Source organism: Aquarana catesbeiana, linkage group LG02 (genome assembly GCF_042186555.1).
Source record: "Aquarana catesbeiana isolate 2022-GZ linkage group LG02, ASM4218655v1, whole genome shotgun sequence".
Taxonomy (NCBI): Eukaryota; Metazoa; Chordata; class Amphibia; order Anura; family Ranidae; genus Aquarana; species Aquarana catesbeiana.
In genome coordinates, this window is record NC_133325.1 from 468577989 (window position 1) to 468596570 (window position 18582).

Here is an 18582-nt window from a genome sequence, read left to right on the forward strand (position 1 = left end):
CCACCAAAAAGACAAACACAGGCCCGTCGTGCCCATCATGCCCTTCCTGCTGCATTCGCCAATCCTAATTGGGAACCCACCACTTCTTCCCCCATTCACATCCCCAACCAAATGCAGTTGGCTGCATGAGAGGCATTTCCTTTATGTCCTCCCGAGTACCCCTACCCAGCGAACCCCCCCAAAAAAGATGTCGTGTCTGCAGCAAACGCAGATATAGGCGTGACACCCACTATTATTGTCCCTCCTGTCCTGACAATCCTGGTCTTTGCATTGGTGAATGTTTTGAACGCTACCATTCACTAGTTGAGTATTAGCGTATGGTACAGCATTGCACAGACTAGGCACACTTTCAAAGGGTCTCCCAAGATGCCATCGCATTTTGAGAGACCTGAACCTGGAACCGGTTACAGTTATAAAAGTTAGTTACAAAAATATATATATATATATATATATATATATATATATATATATAATTAAAAAAAATAGTTGTCCTTTTATTGTTCTCTCTCTCTCTCTATTCTGCTCTTTTTTACTGTATTCTATTCTGCAATGTTTTATTGTTATTATGTTTTATCATGTTTGCTTTTCAGGTATGCAATTTTTTATACTTTACCTTTTACTGTGTTTTATTGTTAACCATTTTTTTGCCTTCAGGTACGCCATTCACGACTTTGAGTGGTTATACCAGAATGATGCCTGCAGGTTTAGGTATCATCTTGGTATCATTCATGCCCAGGTGGCACAAAACCCCCCCAAATGACCCCATTTTGGAAAGTAGACACCCCAAGCTATTTGCTGAGAGGTATAGTGAGTATTTTGCAGACCTCAATTTTTGTCACAAAGTTTTGAAAATTGAAAAAAGAAAAAAAAAAGTTTTTTCTTGTCTTTCTTCATTTTCAAAAACAAATGAGAGCTGCAAAATACTCACCATGCCTCTCAGCAAATAGCTTGGGGTGTCTACTTTCCAAAATGGGGTAATTTGGGGGGGTTTTGTGCCACCTGGGCATTCCATGGCCTCCGAAACTGTGATAGGCAGTGAAGAGTGAAATCAAAAATTTACACCCTTCGAAATCCTGAAGGCGGTGATTGGTTTTCGGGGCCCCGTACGCAGCTAGGCTCCCAAAAAGTCCCACACATGTGGTATCCCCATACTCAGGAGAAGCAGCTAAATGTATTTTGTGGTGCAATTCCACATATGCCCATGGCCTGTGTGAGCAATATATCATTTAGTGACAACTTTGTGCAAAAAAAAAAAATTGTCACTTTCCCGCAACTTGTGTCAAAATAGAAAATATTCCATGGACTCAACATGCCTCTCAGCAAATAGCTTGGGGTGTCTACTTTCCAAAATGGGGTAATTGGGGGGGGGGGGTTGTGCTATCTGGGCATTTTATGGTCTTCAAAACTGATGGGTAGTGAGGAGTGAAATCAAAAATTTACGCCTGAAGGCGGTGATTGGTTTTCGGGGCCCCGTACGCGGCTAGGCTCCCAAAACGTCCCACACAGGTGGTATCCCCATACTCAGGAGAAGCAGCTGAATGTATTTTGGGTTGCAAATCCACATATGCCCATGGCCTGTGTGAGCAATATATCATTTAGTGACAACTTTTTGTAATTTTTTTTTTTTGTCATTATTCAATCACTTGGGACAAAAAAAATGAATATTCAATGGGCTCAACATGCCTCTCAGCAATTTCCTTGGGGTGTCTACTTTCCAAAATGGGGTCATTTGGGGGGGGGGTTGTACTGCCCTGCCATTTTAGCACCTCAAGAAATTACATAGGCAGTCATAAACTAAAAGCTGTGTAAATTCTAGAAAATGTACCCTAGCTTGTAGACGCTATAACTTTTGCGCAAACCAATAAATATACGCTTATTGACATTTTTTTTTACCAAAGACATGTGGCCGAATACATTTTGGCCTAAATGTATGACTATAATTGAGTTTATTGGATTTTTTTTTATAACAAAAAGTAGAAAATATCATTTTTTTTTTTTAAATTTTCGGTCTTTTTCCGTTTATAGCGCAAAAAATAAAAACCGCAGAGGTGATCAAATACCATCAAAAGAAAGCTCTATTTGTGGGAAGAAAAGGACGCAAATTTCGTTTGGGTACAGCATTGCATGACCGCGCAATTAGCAGTTAAAGCGACGCAGTGCCAAATTGGAAAAAGTCCTCTGGTCCTTAGGCAGCATAATGGTCCGGGGCTGAAGTGGTTAAAAGACCTATGCAGGGCTGCAATGTTGGGAGAGGCTGCAAGCCTGACGGGCAATGGCTCATCCTGTGCGGCTGCCTCCAGTCTTCCAGGGGGGATAGAACCCTTAGATCTAGGCTCTTTTACCTGCCCCTGAAGCCCTCTTACGGGGAGACATAGTCCTAAGCTGACAAAAGCAGAGGTACTAGTATAAGTGCAATCACTGTTTTGCCTAGTCTTACAATATTATTATTAGCTTAGTCTGCACAACCTGATGCAGAGTAGGTGTCTTAAATATGCCTGGATCCGAACCCACCGAGATGCTTACTGCCCACAGATCTGTGTTTCACTGCTTACAGGGCTCTGGCATTCTGGGCTTTTAAAAACAGCCGCTTCGCACCTGTGTACTGATGCACTGTGTACGCCACATGTGCATAGCGCTAGCAACCACTTTCCCCCTCCTTCTCAGCCAAATCCACCGTATAAGCGCGCCCGTAGGACCAACATGGCGGCGGCCGGGGGCGAGGGGGGGAGAAAGGAGACAACCGGAGGACTACGTGGGACCCTCTAGACTCCTTGGGATCCCCCCTTTCAGATCATGTGGCAGAGCCTGCAGCGGAGGAGGGGAGAAGCTTCACAGACCGTCTTCACTGAGTGTGTATCCTGGAAGGCATGCAAGTATACACCAGGTATGTCTCTTACTCCCTCTAGTGGCGGAAAACAGGTAAGACATGCAAACTACTCATAGAAGATAATCCATAAGGTGTATACTTAGGATTGTCTTCACTTACCTTATCCCCTCCGCAGGACTGCTGAGAACAGACAGATCCAACCTTCACGGCGGGTAGCGTTGTCCCAACCTTCAGTGTTCTGGGTTTCTACTTACAGGATCCTCTTCCCTGGACCTGTAGAAGACTCTGCCAGAAACTTTTCAAGCAACTTTTAATTTGTGCCCCAAAGTGCTGGATCCCAGAGCCCAGTCCTCAGAGAGAGACATTATTGGCAAAACCTTGTTTCTTCTTTCATGAGGCCCGGGTACCATCTATCTTAGGCGTTTTTATTGGCCCGAGGCATAGATCCGGTTGTATATCTCTTAGGCCCCAGCAGAGACCATTAAACAGAGCTTTCTTCTTGGCACATCTTTAACGTGACCAACCACCTTAGACACTCGCGAAAAAACTGAGGTACTCTCCATATGGGAGGGGTTATATAGGGGAGGAACTCGCCTTGTAATTAGGGTTGCCAGTGTCCAATCACCTGATGGTGACTATCTAACCCACTAAGTAATTATCAAAGGCTGTGTGTCCCGTGATGCATGAACAAGAAAAGTTTTTTTCAATTATGAAGTTGTTAGGGGCATGGAGAGAAGGGATCTGCATAATGGACTTGCCAATGCAAATAACAATCGCACCGACATGCGCAGTAAACAAAAAGAAGGCACCCTAAGACCCCTTTCACACTGGGGTGGTTTGCAGGCGCTATTGCTCTAAAAAGAGCGTCTGCAAACCGACCCGAAACAGCCGCTGCTGTGTCTCCAGTGTGAGAGCGGTGCGCTAGCAGGATGGGAAAAAAGTCCTGCTAGCAGCATCTTCGGAGCATACACCGCTCCTGCCCATTGAAGTCAATGGGGCAGCACAGCTATACCACCGGCAAATTGCCTCTGCAGGTTTTTAACCCTTTCTCGGACGATATCAGGGCTAAAACGACAGTAAAGCGCCGCTAATAATAGCGATTTATCGCCGACGCACCTCCTGCCCCAGATTTACAGCTTCTATCAGGAAGACAGGCACCCTATTTGTCCTTTCCCCCCTGCCCTCACAAGGACCATCCTGCTTCAGGATCCACCATTGTTAGGTTGATAAACAACACGTCATCTCAAGAGCTTCTACCCTAAGGCTTGGTTTACACATATGCGATGCAGGAACCAGCATGATTCCTGTGCGGTTTCCTGCATCCCATGTCACTCACAGGCAGTTCACACTACCCTCTACGAACCTCTGCGAACCACTGCGGGTGTCAATAGAAAGTTAATGACACCCCCAGACCAGTTTGCAGATCGCAGTGTGAACTGTCAACCATGCGATCTGATTCCAGTGCGGACCAGTTTGTATGGCTGAATTCACATCGCACAGACATCGAATGTGATGTGCACAGCAATGTGGTGCGAATAATGTGTTGTCTGTGTTCGCACCCGTGTGAACCCAGCCTAAAGGATAAAGCACCTCCTGCACTAATACATTTTCACTCCACCAGGTTGGAAGGCCTTCCTTGGGTATTTTGACATCAAGTCTCTGTTGCCCAGCTAAGGCTGCCACCTGGTCTTCTGTTCATAACTTTTCCAAGTTCTGCTAGATCAGGGGTCTCAAACTCAAATTACCTGTGGGCCACAGGACAAATGTTCACATACAATGGGGACCGCATGCAAACTGGTGTCAGCGGATGCACTATTAACCCCCAGCACTGGTGTCAGCGGACGCACTATTAACCCCCAGCACTGGTGTCAGCGGACGCACTATTAACCCCCAGCACTGGTGTCAGCGGACGCACTATTAACCCCCAGCACTGGTGTCAGCGGACGCAATATTAACCCCCAGCACTGGTGTCAGCGGTCGCAATATTAACCCCCAGCACTGGTGTCAGCGGACTCAATATTAACCCACCAACACTGGTGTCAGTGGACTCAATATTAACCCCCAGCACTGGTGTCAGTGGACTCAATATTAACCCCCAGCACTGGTGTCAGTGGACGCAGTATTAACCTCCAGCACTGGTGTCAGTGGACGCAATATTAACCCCCAGCACAGGTGTCAGCGGACGCAATATTAAACCCCAGCATTACCCCCTACACTCCACAAATACCCCCACCACACTCCACTTCACAAATATCCCCCCTTACACTCCACAAACACCAACCACCCCCCCCATACACACACATACACACTCTACAAATACCCGCTCTTCACAAATTTCAACCCCAGTCACGTAACTAAGGACTTTTCTCAGCCTCTGTGTGATGGCTCACTTACCTCTCCTCCTGGCAGTCAGCTGGTGGCCTGATCTTCTGCCTTCCGAGTCCTTTCCTCTTGTCAGGTCCTGGCTTCATCACAGGCCTAGTGGCAGGGCACCCTGAGAACGCTACAATCTTCCGCCCTGAGGTGGCAGCATGACCCTGGATCCAGGGCCAGTGTTCTGTCGAAGAGCCCGCTATCGAATAGTGCCCAGGACGAACTGTGCATGTGCCGTACATAATAGCACAACAGCTGATTTTATGATCAGCTGTTGTGTCGGCGAGGCGGTGCCTGCGCACAATAGCCGACTGAAGACATTTTTCAGTCAGATTGTGCCTCACGCTGCCGAGGAGTGCTCATGTAGGTGAGGGGCGGAATTTAACATGAAGGGCACGGATGTTTTCAATGATGGCCAGTGCTGCAAAGATGGGGGGGGAATTTTTAACGATGCCCAAACAAATCTGCTAAACAAATCTTTATCTGCTATTCTTCCTGGAGGGCCTATTTAGCTAGCTAAACATTTAAAATTCTGCCCCCATCTTTGCCGCAGTGGCCATCCTTGAAAACATCCGCCCCCTTCATGTTAGATCAGCACTGGCCTTCAATGAAAACATTCGCCCCTCACCTACATGAAAGTGCCTCGGCACAATCTGACTGAAAAATGTCTTCTGTCGGCTACTGTGTGCAGGCTGATCGTAAAATCAGCTGTTGTGCTATTACGTACGGCGCATGTGCAGTTCGTCTAGGTCAGTGGTTCTCAACTCCAGTCCTCAGGACCCACTAACAGGTCAGATTTTAAGTATTACCTAGGGGAGATGCAGACTAGAATACTGCAATCACTGAGCAGCAAATGATATCACCTGTGATGTACTTCAGTTATCTTGAAAACCTGGCCTGTTAGTGGGTCCTGAGGACAGGAGTTGAGAACCACTGGTCTAGGTGTTCTGTCGAGAAATGCCCCCATCGAATAGTGCCTGGGCTGAAGGGCGCATGTGCAACGTATGCGCCATACGTAACATCACAACAGCTGATTTTACCATCAGCTGTTGTGACGGTGCAGGCGCACAATAGCCAACATAATTTTTTTTTGTCAGATTGTGTCCCATGCTCCCCCGTGCTCCCGTGGTGAGTTAATGTCCATGATGGGTGGATTTATGGGCACTTGGGGGCGGAATTACATGGCCAGCAAAACAAAACTTTGTGATGGGCGGATTTCTAAATTTCTTGTGGGCGGATTTATGGGTACTTTGGGGTGGAATATCACAAAGTTTTATTTTTTTGCAGCACTGGTCATCTAATTCCGCCCCAAAGTACCCATAAATCCGCCCACAAGAAATGTAGAAATCCGCCCATCACAAAGTGAGCGCGGAGCACAATCTGACAGAAAAAAAAAAGTCTGTCGGCTATTGTGCAACTGCACTGTCTCGCCGTCACAACAGCTGATGGTAAAATCAGCTGTTGTGATGTAACGTACGGCGCATGCGCCTTCAGCCCGGGCACTATTCGCTGGGGGCATTTCTCGACAGAACAGATGGGCGGGGCGATGGGAGGATCCTCCCTCTGCTCTGCTCTCCTGTGTTGTGCGCGCTGGGCTGCAACAGCATGCGGGGGAGAGGAGACACAGAGAGAAAGCTCCCAGCCACTTGGGGATGGCCCAGGTCTGTGAATATCAGGCCTCTGTACTGTATGAGTAAGACAAAAGGAATTTTGACTTGCCTGTAAATCTCATCTTGAAATGCAGTACAGGACACAGGCCCCCCCTCTGTCCCGGTGTTGCTCTTTGTTGCTTGCTAAAAACAGAGGACCTATGGAGTGGGGTGGGGAGGGGGATGCCCAGCAACCTACAAAATAAAAAAGTTATAGGCTATATTTACCAACAAGTATGTACATAACTGAATACACATGGAATTTTAAGTTTTGGGCTAACATACACTTTAAACCCTGATAGTCCTGGTGGAGGTCTTGGTCATTAAGGATGCCATGTACATTATTGGCACCCCTGCATTTCTGTCAGATGATGCACCACTTCGCCCAGAAATTTGTTGCAATTACAAATGTTTAGGCATTGTAATGTTTATTTCTTTTGTTTTTATTGGTATGAAACAAAAAAGCAGAGAAACAAAAAGCCAATCACATTCCACTCAAAACTCCACAAATGTACTAGACAAAATTATTGGCACCTTCTCAAAATTGTAAGAAATACATGCATTCCAAGTTTGTGATGAACCTGTAATTTGTAATAAAACTCACCCGTATCAATTAACAGGTGCTGACAATATAGAAATCACACGGGCAAACTGAAAAATTGACTTAACCATTCTGTTGTGTGTCTGTGTGCCACACGGAGCATGGAGAAGAGAAAGAGCAGCAAAGAAATCTCAAGGTTACAAGTCTATTTCCAGAGATCTTAATGTTCCTGTGTCCACCGCGCACAACTTTATCGAGAAGTTTACAGCCCATGGCACTGTAGCTAATCTCCTTGGATGAAAGAGAAAAATTGCAATGATTTCCTACAATTTTGAGATGGTGCTATTAATTTTGTCCAGTCCATTTTTGGAGTTTTGAGTGGACTGTGTCAGATTTGGCTTTTTGTTTCTCCACTTTTTTGTGTCATACCAATATAAACAAAAGAAATAAACATGAGAATGCCTAAACATTTGTAATTGCAACAATTTCTGGGAAAAGTGGTGCATTATCTGACAGAAATGCAGGAGTGCCAATATTTTTGGCCATGACTGTATAAGAAGTTAGAGGCCCTCTTTAAACACTCCCACCAGAGATAAGGATGCCTTAAAGTCTGTGGGAAAAGGAAAATGTTGCTCCAGCTGAGTGATGGAACCAAGTAAGCCGGTGAATGGACTCCTCCCAAGAGTGCTAGCCTCGGCTCGCCGGCCATGCAATAGAATAGAAAAAAAATGGATGGCTGCACTCCGAGGTAAATGATAAGTCTCTTTAATGTAAAATTCGTAACATAAAATGACACCACAGGACAAGAAAACGGGTACAGGTAGATGCGTTTAACACAGCGATGCTGTGCTTATTCATTACGGATTGCCTGCCGTCGTTATACGTCGGTACTTTGAAGAGGGTTATCGTTGTTATGGCAGCGGCTAGCTACCATAACCCCGGTATCCTCATCTTCAGCGGGCAGTCCACTTTCAGATAAAAGTAGTCTCTGTGGCGAATTCACCGCAAGATAACTTTTTTCAGTGGCGGGAGGGGGCCCCCCTCCCGCCGTGCTCCGGTGCCCTCCACCGCTTACCGGAGCCACCGCCAGAGGCAATCGTGTCCTGTTGGGTATGGAAATGAGTGAGGGGAAGATGGCCCCCACCCGTCTCCATACCATTGCAGGACGGAAGCGACATCCAAAAGTCGCTCCGCCCATAGCTCTTAAAGCAACTTTTTTTTTTAATGACATGAATTTTTTTTTTTTTATTATTGCATTTTAGTGTAAATATGAAATCTGAGGTCTTTTTGACCCCAGATCTCATATTTAAGAGGTCCTGTCATGCATTTTTTTTCTATTACAAGGGATGTTTACATTCTTTGTAATAGGAATAAAAGTGACAGTTTTTTTTTTTTAAAGAACAGTGTAAAAATAAAAGGTAAAATAAATAAGAAAGATTTTTTTTTTTAACGCGCCCTGCCCCGCTGAGCTTGCGTACAGAAGCAAATGCATACGTGAGCAGTGCCTGCATTTGAAAACGGTGTTCAAACCACACATGCGAGGAATCGCCACGATAGAACGAGAGCAATAATCCTAGCCCTAGACCCCCTCTGTAACTCAAAAAAATGCAACCTGTAGAATTTTAAACATTGCCTATGGAGACTTTTAAGGTTAAGTTTGTTTGCCATTCCACGAGCAGGCGTCATTTTGAAGCATGACATGTTGGGTATCAATTTACTCGGTGTAACATTATCTTTCACAATATAAAAAAAAATGGGCTAACTTTACGGTTGTCTTTATTTTTTATTTTAAAAAAGTGTATTTTTTCCAAAAAAGTGTGCTTGCAAGCCCGCTGCGCAAATACAGTGTGACAGAAAATATTGCAACGACTGCCATTCTATTTTCTAGGGTGTTAGAACTCCCAAACATTATATATTTTTTTTTCTAAGTAATTTTCTAGCAAAAAAAACTGTTTTTAACTTGTAAACACCAAATCTCAGAACGAGGCTCGGTCCTTAAGTGGTTAAAGAGACTTATTTACCTCAGAGTGCAGCCATCCATTTCTTCCTGCCTTAGTCTGGACAGAGGGCATGCTCTGTTCCACCGAATCTGATCCAGAAGATCCTGTCATTTGTAAGCTCCTGGATGCCTTTCTAAATGCCTTGAAAGGCTCTATAAGGCAGCTTTCATGGGTAGGCACTATGGCTGTCCACATGAAATGGATAGAAAGGCTCAAGTGTTAGTTGGTGGCACTTCTCTGCATGAATCAAATTGAGAGGCTGCCCTTTGTTGGTGAATGCTTGTTTGGACTGTATAACAAGGTTGCAGCTCTAGGAGTGAGACCTCTTTTTCACAATTCTGAATTTGAAAGATGGTCCCTCTATTACATATTTTCAGTGCTACCATTTTCCAGCCGTAAATACATCAACCAGTAAAGGTCAAAGTACTCAAGTGATATATGGAATCTAGTTATCCATGATATAATTGTAACAGATCACCACCTTCACAAGGAATCAAAATTTACATTTATGGAATTTCCAGACCTGCATTTATAGAGGTCATTTTGCACTTGGTAATTTTGACAGGTTGAAACTGCAACCTGTCCTCCACAAATAATCATCCCAACAGTGTGCTTATATAAGAGGGAGATACTAATAGTACAATAATGCTTTTAATTAAAATCTTCTCATAACTCACATGAACTGCTCCCGCTACAAATGAGCCGACAGCATGTGACATAAGTACACAAAGCTCTTCCCAATACATTTCATCTTGTGGGCCATTGTTAAGGGCTGGTGATACTGGCCATTCACACACTTTAAAAAAAGAAAAGATACCTGAGGCATTGGTCTGCCCACAATTCGAGCATAGGTCCACCCAGCAAGCACCCCAAACTCTGTGCTCCCAGTTAACAACAAACCCAGAGTGAATAACAGACCCTATCAGACTCAGGAAAATGCAAGGTTATTACACCTGATCAGTTCGAGCACTGACAATGCATCCAAGAGATCATCTTTCAAGATTAGAATTGTGAAAAGGAGGTCGTACTCCTAGTGCTACAATCTTGTTATACATCAACTGAGAAGGATTTTATAAATCAAACTTCATTGCAAGCTGTTTTTATTATTGGGAGATTGCATAGACAAGAGCATACATTGTTTCTGAATTCAGCTTGCTTTGACTTTCCTTGGATGCTCTAATGCAGAACGTGACTTACCGAGTAAGACGACAAGTCAGAAACTAGTGATGCTTTCAAAATTCAACAAGAGTTCCTTTCGTAAGCAACTAGCTTCTGACACTAAACAGAAGCCCACGACTCAGTTTAATAAGAATTGGACTCCCATGTCCTCTGCTTCTGGACGCAAATCCCCCTCACGCATGGGTAGAGAGATGTCTGTTGGCCTTCACTCAGGAAATCTCAGACTATTGGGTCTGCAGAGTGGTGAACAGAGGTGTTTTGCGGCTTTCCTCCTCCATACTTAATGAGCTCAAGGGAATACGCAGAAAAAGTTTTCTTTGCGACCCTGGAAAGACTCCTGTTCCAAAGGGTCATCACATCGGTGCTGACAGAGGAGAAGTCTTATGGTTTCATTTACAACTTGCCCAGAGTTCCAAGCCAAATCAAGATGTCCAGCCTGTTCTGGTCCACAAGGGTCTGAAATGGTGATTGCTTTGTTTCATCAAGGTGGCTTTCTGGCATCAGTGTGTTGCTATAGCTATTTGTAGTGATTTTCTTTATCGTACATCATAGGACACAGAGCCTCAAGTAATTACTTGGTGGGTTATGGGCCTACATTCAGGTGTTGACACTGGTATAACCAAGACAGGAAGTTGACTCCCCTATATAACCCCACCTCCTTCCAGGAGTCCTCAGTTTTTTCGTCAGTGTCTAAGGTGTTGGTCACGTGTGAAGATGTGTTCTGAGGAGCTCCAGGGAGCGATCCATGTTGGATTTAAAAAACCTCCACAACTGGATCCATCCTCGCCACTGAGGCCATAGGATGGTACCCGGGCCTTGCATTGAAGAACAAGGTTTTGCCTGTAAGCTTCTCTTTGAGAGCTGGACCCTAGGAACCAGGACGCTTTTTGGTTTTTCATATTACCTAAAGTTGTTCCTGAGGGGGTGCTATACATGGTCCAAAGGAGCGGAACCCCTTTAAAAAGGGCCCCAGTCTTTGAAGGTTTAACTACGCTGCCCGCCGTGATGGGTGAAGGTTGGATCTGTCTGTTAAATCAGCAGTATCCTGCAGCGAGGATAAGGTAAGGGGAGAAGCCTAGGAACTGTAAAAAGTCCTATGCCCTTTTCTCCAAAAAATACATATACATTTTATATATATATATATATACATATATATATAGCTGTATGCCTTAAAATGTCTCCTCTAGAGGGAGTATATTACACTTGCCTAGTAAGATGCCTTTTTCAGCAGCTCTGTGTCTGGCTATAGCAGCGGGTGTGGTCCCTGCAGCCAGAGGGGAGTTCTTAATTGAACAGATGGTGTTCCTCTTCTGAGGGATCTAAAGGGGTTACAGCAGTAGTTTATGAACATAAACAAAATCAGCCATTTGCATTTTTTTGTATAAAGTGAAGTCTTCCTTTAAAACTAGGAGCTTAACAAACACTGCTGATAAAAATTCCCCTCCCCCTCCCCTCTCCTCCTGGAGAGGTGCAGTAACAGCTGACACTGATGTGTAATCAGGTTCTCACCTGAGGCTTAACACAGATGCTCTCAGTTCATATGCTGAAGACAGAGGTCTGTCACACTAGTGCCCCGTACACACGGTCGGACATTGATCGGACATTCCGACAACAAAATCCTAGGATTTTTTCCGACGGATGTTGGCTCAAACTTGTTTTGCGTGCACACGGTCGCACAAAGTTGTCGGCATTTCCGATCGCCAAGAACGCGGTGACGTCAAGCACGTACGACGAGACTAGAAAAGGCCAGTTCAGAACCAAGCGCGGCACCCTTTGGGCTCCTTTTGCTAATCTCGTATTAGTAAAAGTTTGGTGAGAGACGATTCGCGCTTTTTCAGACTCGTGGTTTTCAGATCGTTTTCTGCCGTTTAGTTTGTGCTTGTGGGTTTGTATCTGCTCTTCAGTGCGTGCAAGCAAGTTCCGCGTGACTTTAATTAGTCATTGTGTACTTGTTCCTTCGTTACTGTTTTTCAGGTCGCTCTTCACAGGCCTTGCTGTTCTTCAGTACGTTCTGTTACTTCGTTCTGAGCAGCCGACCATTTTCTAGCCATGTTGCGTATGCGTACTCCTCGTAGAGTTCGTGCTGTGCGGGGGCTTGGTGTTGGGATCCTGACCTTGACACAAGTCCAAAAACCTGCGCTGGCAACTCACCATAAAAAATAAATAGATAATATATGTAAAAGAAGTATATATAATTCATGAAATATACAAGTGCACAAATGATGTGGACTGTGTGAGATTGAAGGAAGAGCCACTTAAAAGCTGTGCGACTCAAAAAAATCCAATGTCGCTACACCAGTGCAATTAGAAAATGTGACATATAAATTGTCATTCATGACCAAAAACACAGGTGTAAAAATAATAATAAATCATGATGAAATAAAATGTGCAAAAAATGGTGTAGACTGTGTGAAATTGGCAAAAAAGCCACTAGGAACTATGCGACTAAAGAACAATTGTATGTCGCTACTCTGGTGCAATTCAAAAAGTGTGACATATAAATTGACATTCGTGACCACAATTGCGGGTAAAGAAACCTCTTATGAGACAGATGCCAAATGATATATAAAGAAAATAAATGTAAACATAAATTTCTATTGACGGAGAGTCCTTTACATCAAGGTGTTTCTTCACAAAAACATTCAACAGACTTCAAGCTTTTCAATCCGCACACTAGGTCTGGGCATGAAGGTAGGCTAGTGCTGGTAGTGGTTATGAAGAAACTTTAGGAACCACAAATCTCACGTTCCACCAAAAAAAAAAGAGGAGAATGGATATAGTGTAAAAACCTATGGCACAGTGAGATCATCTGCGCATATAAGCGTCAACATCCTGCTTACGCCTGTGAATCCGAGAACCAGTGACATCACTTCCTGGAGTTGGTGGAACGCACGCCATTCAGTAGCGAACACCGACGGAATATCTGAATGCCTGCTCTGCACATCGGTTCCGTGAGTAGCGCTTATATGAAAAAAGCATGTAGTGCAAGGGCCTGCCTGTATACTTTCAAATGGTACTGTTTGAATTTTTAAGATCCTATTATTATCTTGAGACAGGTAATAGCAGAATGTTCAAATGTGCTCAAATGTGTACAGTGTGTATTTATATCTTTGTATTCGGACACTTCTTACCTGTCCAGTGGGCTGCCAATAGTGTAACTAAGGAGGGGCTGTTCCAAGTAATACCCTGTATTTAGGCATTCATCTCTTAATGAAGTGAAGAGGGTTACCTGTCCAAGATTTCCACACCCCCCATAATGTTAGAAATGGCCCATGAGAGGGGGGAGGGGGAATATGATAGGTGTACCTTATACTTTGGTGGTGTTAAATTCCCCTTAATAAATGCTATCTGGAGGTTTCCCCAGAATGTTTGTGCCTAATCTGCTTGCCATGTTTCGGAGCAAAAATATTAATTTTTTTTTTCCCTCAACAGTTTCCTTCCACGCCACAGGAATGGCAGACTGTGGCCTCCCACTTTGCCCAGCGGTGGGACTTTCCTAACTGCGGAGGGGCAATTGATGGGAAACATGTCCACATCATCCCACCACCCAACTCAGGGTCGTACTATTTTAACTATAAGGGGTTCAATAGTATTGTGATGTTGGCGGTGGTGTCGGCTAATTACGACTTTTTGTATGTGGACGTGGGGAAGAATGGCCGGATGTCCGATGGTGGAGTCATCGACCAGACGGAGTTCCACAGGCATCTCCAGAATGGCAGCTTGGACTTGCCAGCTCTAGAGGACAATGTGGAAGGACTCCCATTCGTGTTCGTTGCTGATGAAGCGTTTGCGCTGGGGGACCACCTTATGCGGCCATTCCCTATGAGGACCCTCACCCCGGAACAGAGGGTTTTTAATTACCGGCTGGCCAGAGCCCGAAGAGTGGTGGAGAACACATTTGGAATCCTGGCCAGCCGGTTCCGCCTATTTCTGACACCTATCCATATGGCGGAGTATAAACTTAATCATATAATCATGGCGTGCTGTATTCTCCATAACTTTTTACGGAAACATTCGGCCAATTATGCTGGCTCAGTTGGGCCTGAGGCCGGAGTGATACCTGAAACAACAATGACGGCGCTTGAAAGCGGCCGTCCTGGCTTGCCCTCCCTGAGTGCCCGTGATGTCCGGTTACGATACCTGGAGTTCTTTGCGGGTAGGGGGGCCATCAATATGCCTTCAAATTTGTGAAGCCTTTTTCAAATAAAAAAGCCAAAAAAAGAAATTCTTTGTGGACATTTACTGCTTGTGTTTGTTTTAGCTGACCCTGACAGAAATGTGTTGAGTCCAGAAAATGGCGTGATTGTGTAACCTTATACAAAGCACTGTTGGGTGTTATTTACTAAAGGCAAAGACACTTTTCACTACAAGTGCACTTGCAACTGCACTGAAACTGCACTTGTAGTGCAAAGAGAATTTGCCCTTAGGAAATAACCCCCATTTTCATAGAAAACACCAATTACATCACCAACAAAGTGTTTTATTAGCGTTGACATCAACATTCTTGATTAACAATCTAATACCTGCACAATCACGTGCATTTCGAAAAGGTTTTTCTAACAAACACACATGTTTGTTGGTTTTCAATTTTTGGGGTAGCATTAGAAACCAGATAAAGGTCCATTTATTTAAGATAAAACAGGCATGTGTAAAACCAACAAGAAAGACACAAATCTTGAACTTACAAAGTTCACATTTGGTAGAACTTGAAGGCAATATCAGACATGAGTATTTAAGAACTGTGTTTGAGATTGCGTTCAGATGGGGTGAAGTCACCCCAGGAAAAGACAAATTTGGAAGATGCACACAAATTTACCAATGTCAACATGTGCGACCTGCCATCACGGGGGAGAAACCCCTTCCTCTCAGCTACTTTATTATAGAGGAAGGGGTTGCAACCCTAAATCGCGTCCACTGATCTCCCGTGATGGCAGATAGCACATGTTGGCACACTGTGTGCATCCTACAAATTAGGCTTTCCTCCAAATCTTGCAAACATTTTGAACATTGGAGCACACCAAAAAACCAAGGGATTGGGAGGGGTTTTAAACTCGCCCCAAAACATCAATGATGTTCTTATTTTTTTGGATAACATCATTGATGTTTTTCTTTAGGTTTTCCAATTGTAAATTACACCCCATGATCTCCCCGATCAGGATCTGGGCACTTTCTGAAAGGATCTGGATCCCCAACATCACCTAAAAAGAGATAAACAAAACAAAAACAGGTATCAAAATAATGCCGGCATCCATCTCTTACCTGAGCCTGTGGTCGCAGACACTCACCTGTTGTGGTGACTAGTTCCACCACGTCTTCTTCATCCTCCTGCACTTTTGGTTTGGGGGAATTTCACCTTCTTCCAGAGGTGGGGGGTCTCTGGTCTCCTCGGATGAGGGGTGTCCTCCGAGTCTTTTCTCCCCTATGTAAAACAAAAATGCTATACTTAGCACACAGTGATTTGATGGCAGAACTATAAATATGAAACATTGCTTGGAATTGGGGTACAATTGTCTGTTTTGGCCGAGTGCAAAAATTTAGCGTTTTCAGTGTCCTTTGTAAAGCTTCAATACTTTACCTGTTTGGTACAAGCTTCACAGATGGAGACCCCCCATAGTATACACTGGAGCACCTGTGTGGCCCCCTAATAAAAATGGTGTTCTGGTGTCCCACACTAGTGCTCCAGTGTCCAGATGTGAAAACAGCTGCTGAGTGTCCTCTCCTTACACAGAATCTAGTTTGCATTTCATTCTAGTAACAAAGCCATCTACACAACCAAATTAGTTTCTGACAAGTAGGGCTTAAAAATGTGGCCAAATGCATATGGCCTAAACAATGGTGTTTTAGAGGCCAAAAGAAAAATGTTTGATACGAACGAATAATGGGCCCATGAACATGAAAGTTGCCATTTAAAAATGTACACTTGAAAGAAAAGCACATGGAGCAGCACAAATGTAATAAACATAAAGAATAGGAACACTGGACAACTACTTACTTTTTTGCAGCACTCTCCGGATCTTTCTGTACTGCTCATGTTCTCGTAATTTGAGGTCCAACCACCGCTTCCTGAGCTGATCTTTCGATCGTCATACCCCGAATTTCCGTTGCAGACTTTTGACCACTTTCGCAATTATCTTGGCCTTTCTGACATTGGGGTTGGGGTAAGGTCCATACTTCCCATCATAGTCGGCCTTCTTCAGGATGTCCACCATCTCCAACATCTCCCCAAAGGACATATTTGAGGCCTTAAATCTCCTTCTGGATCGGGACGTTTCCGGCTCCGGGCTTTCCTCCTACTCCTCCTCGTTGCTATAATTAGCACGATCCTGCTGTGTATGCGCCATGTGCTCTTTCCCCACTGCGCAGAATAAAAAGGGGCGGGGAATAGACTAGAAAGAACGTCAGGGGCGAGCGGAGTTACACGCATGAGCAGTGTGTATAAAGCGTAACACGCGTGCGTATTACGTACGATCTGTGAGCGGAGGAAGGAGCATCGAAAGCGCCGATCGTGATAACGAAGGTAAGATCTAAACTTGGGCCTATACTGCTTCGAAATAGAAGCCTAGATTTTAACAAGATTAGGAGAGTTTGGCCTGACCTTAGGGTTTGTCTTGTGTTGTGTCTTGCAGAGAAAATGGATGGCTTCAATGACCACAACTTCCTCCCCCTGTTCATAGACAAATACAGGGAGCTGCCCTGTCTGTGGCAGGTGAGACATCCTCATTACAACAATAAACAAAAGAGGCAGGCAGCGCTGGAGAAACTGCTGGAGTTGGTGAAGCCGGTGGTCCCCACAGCAACCATCCCCTATTTAAAAACCAAAATTGGAAGGGCGTGACCGGAAGCCGAACCTGATGGCAGCCTGAGCTCTCAGCTCCCTAAGCCCACAGCACTAAAGGCGACTTTTTGGGTATTTCTACTGCACCCACATGGGCAAATCTAGGACCACTCGATCCTCCAGACCTAGGGGATCATCCCTGCCCCCTCCAGGGACCTCCACGGACCTCCGCTCCTACTTCTCTCAGCCCGGAATGTCCCAGGACGAGGAAGCCAATATGGCGCCGGACACCCCGGACCGCATGCAGAGGAGTCCCGCCCAGCACTCACAGCCGGCGTACACAGAGAAGCGGCTCCCAGAAGACTCGCAGCGAGGCAAAGAGACTCCCCAAGTTACGGCTGCCAGCATGGGAAGGGTGAGTCCCCAACAGCTCCCAGATATCCCCACGGAGCAGACACACGGATCCTGACCCGCCACGCCGCCCGTCTCCCCCACGCACTACACTCAGTGCTCGGCGGCCTTCCCGAGGCTTCTGAGGACGGCTCCGGAGCCGCCCTCACAGACTATGGAATCAGTGTCCACAGACTCCTCGGACCTTTCCCGGGACTTCCCCCCCGCCGAGTCCTGCAGGCCCGCAAGCTGGAACCCACAGCCTCCCTGATGGCCTACACGAGGGAGCCTGGGCAGGGGTTATTACCTCCCCCCCTCCCAAAACGCAGAGACTGTCCCGCTCCAGGGATCCCAGTCTACCACAGCAGCATAAAACCACAGCCCCATCTTATGCACAGAAGGCCAGTACCTCACTCTCCCCCCCCAGCAGAGGACTTTAACACCAGACCCCTTCCACACCAGCAGCAAACAAGGGCACGCATGGATTCATGGGACCGCTCAGCAACTGGAATGCAGTTTAATCAGGGAGCAGATGCTTTATCACCGCATTCCCCACCACGTGTGTCATCCCCTGCTCCCCACTACTACAGTCCTGCACAGGATCCTTACTTGCCCCCACACATGCCCCAACAATGGCAAACCTATCTGCAAGCCATGCCTACTAAGGAGGACTTCAGACAACTAATCGAAGACGTGAAATCCACGTGTCGCACGGAAATTCAAGTACTTCAAACGGGCCTTAAACATCTGGCAGACAGGGTGGAAATGGCCGAAGAAGAAATACAAGAAACAAAACTAGCGGTCTACAGAACACAACTCCAGGGAGCAGACCACAGAGCATAGCTGAG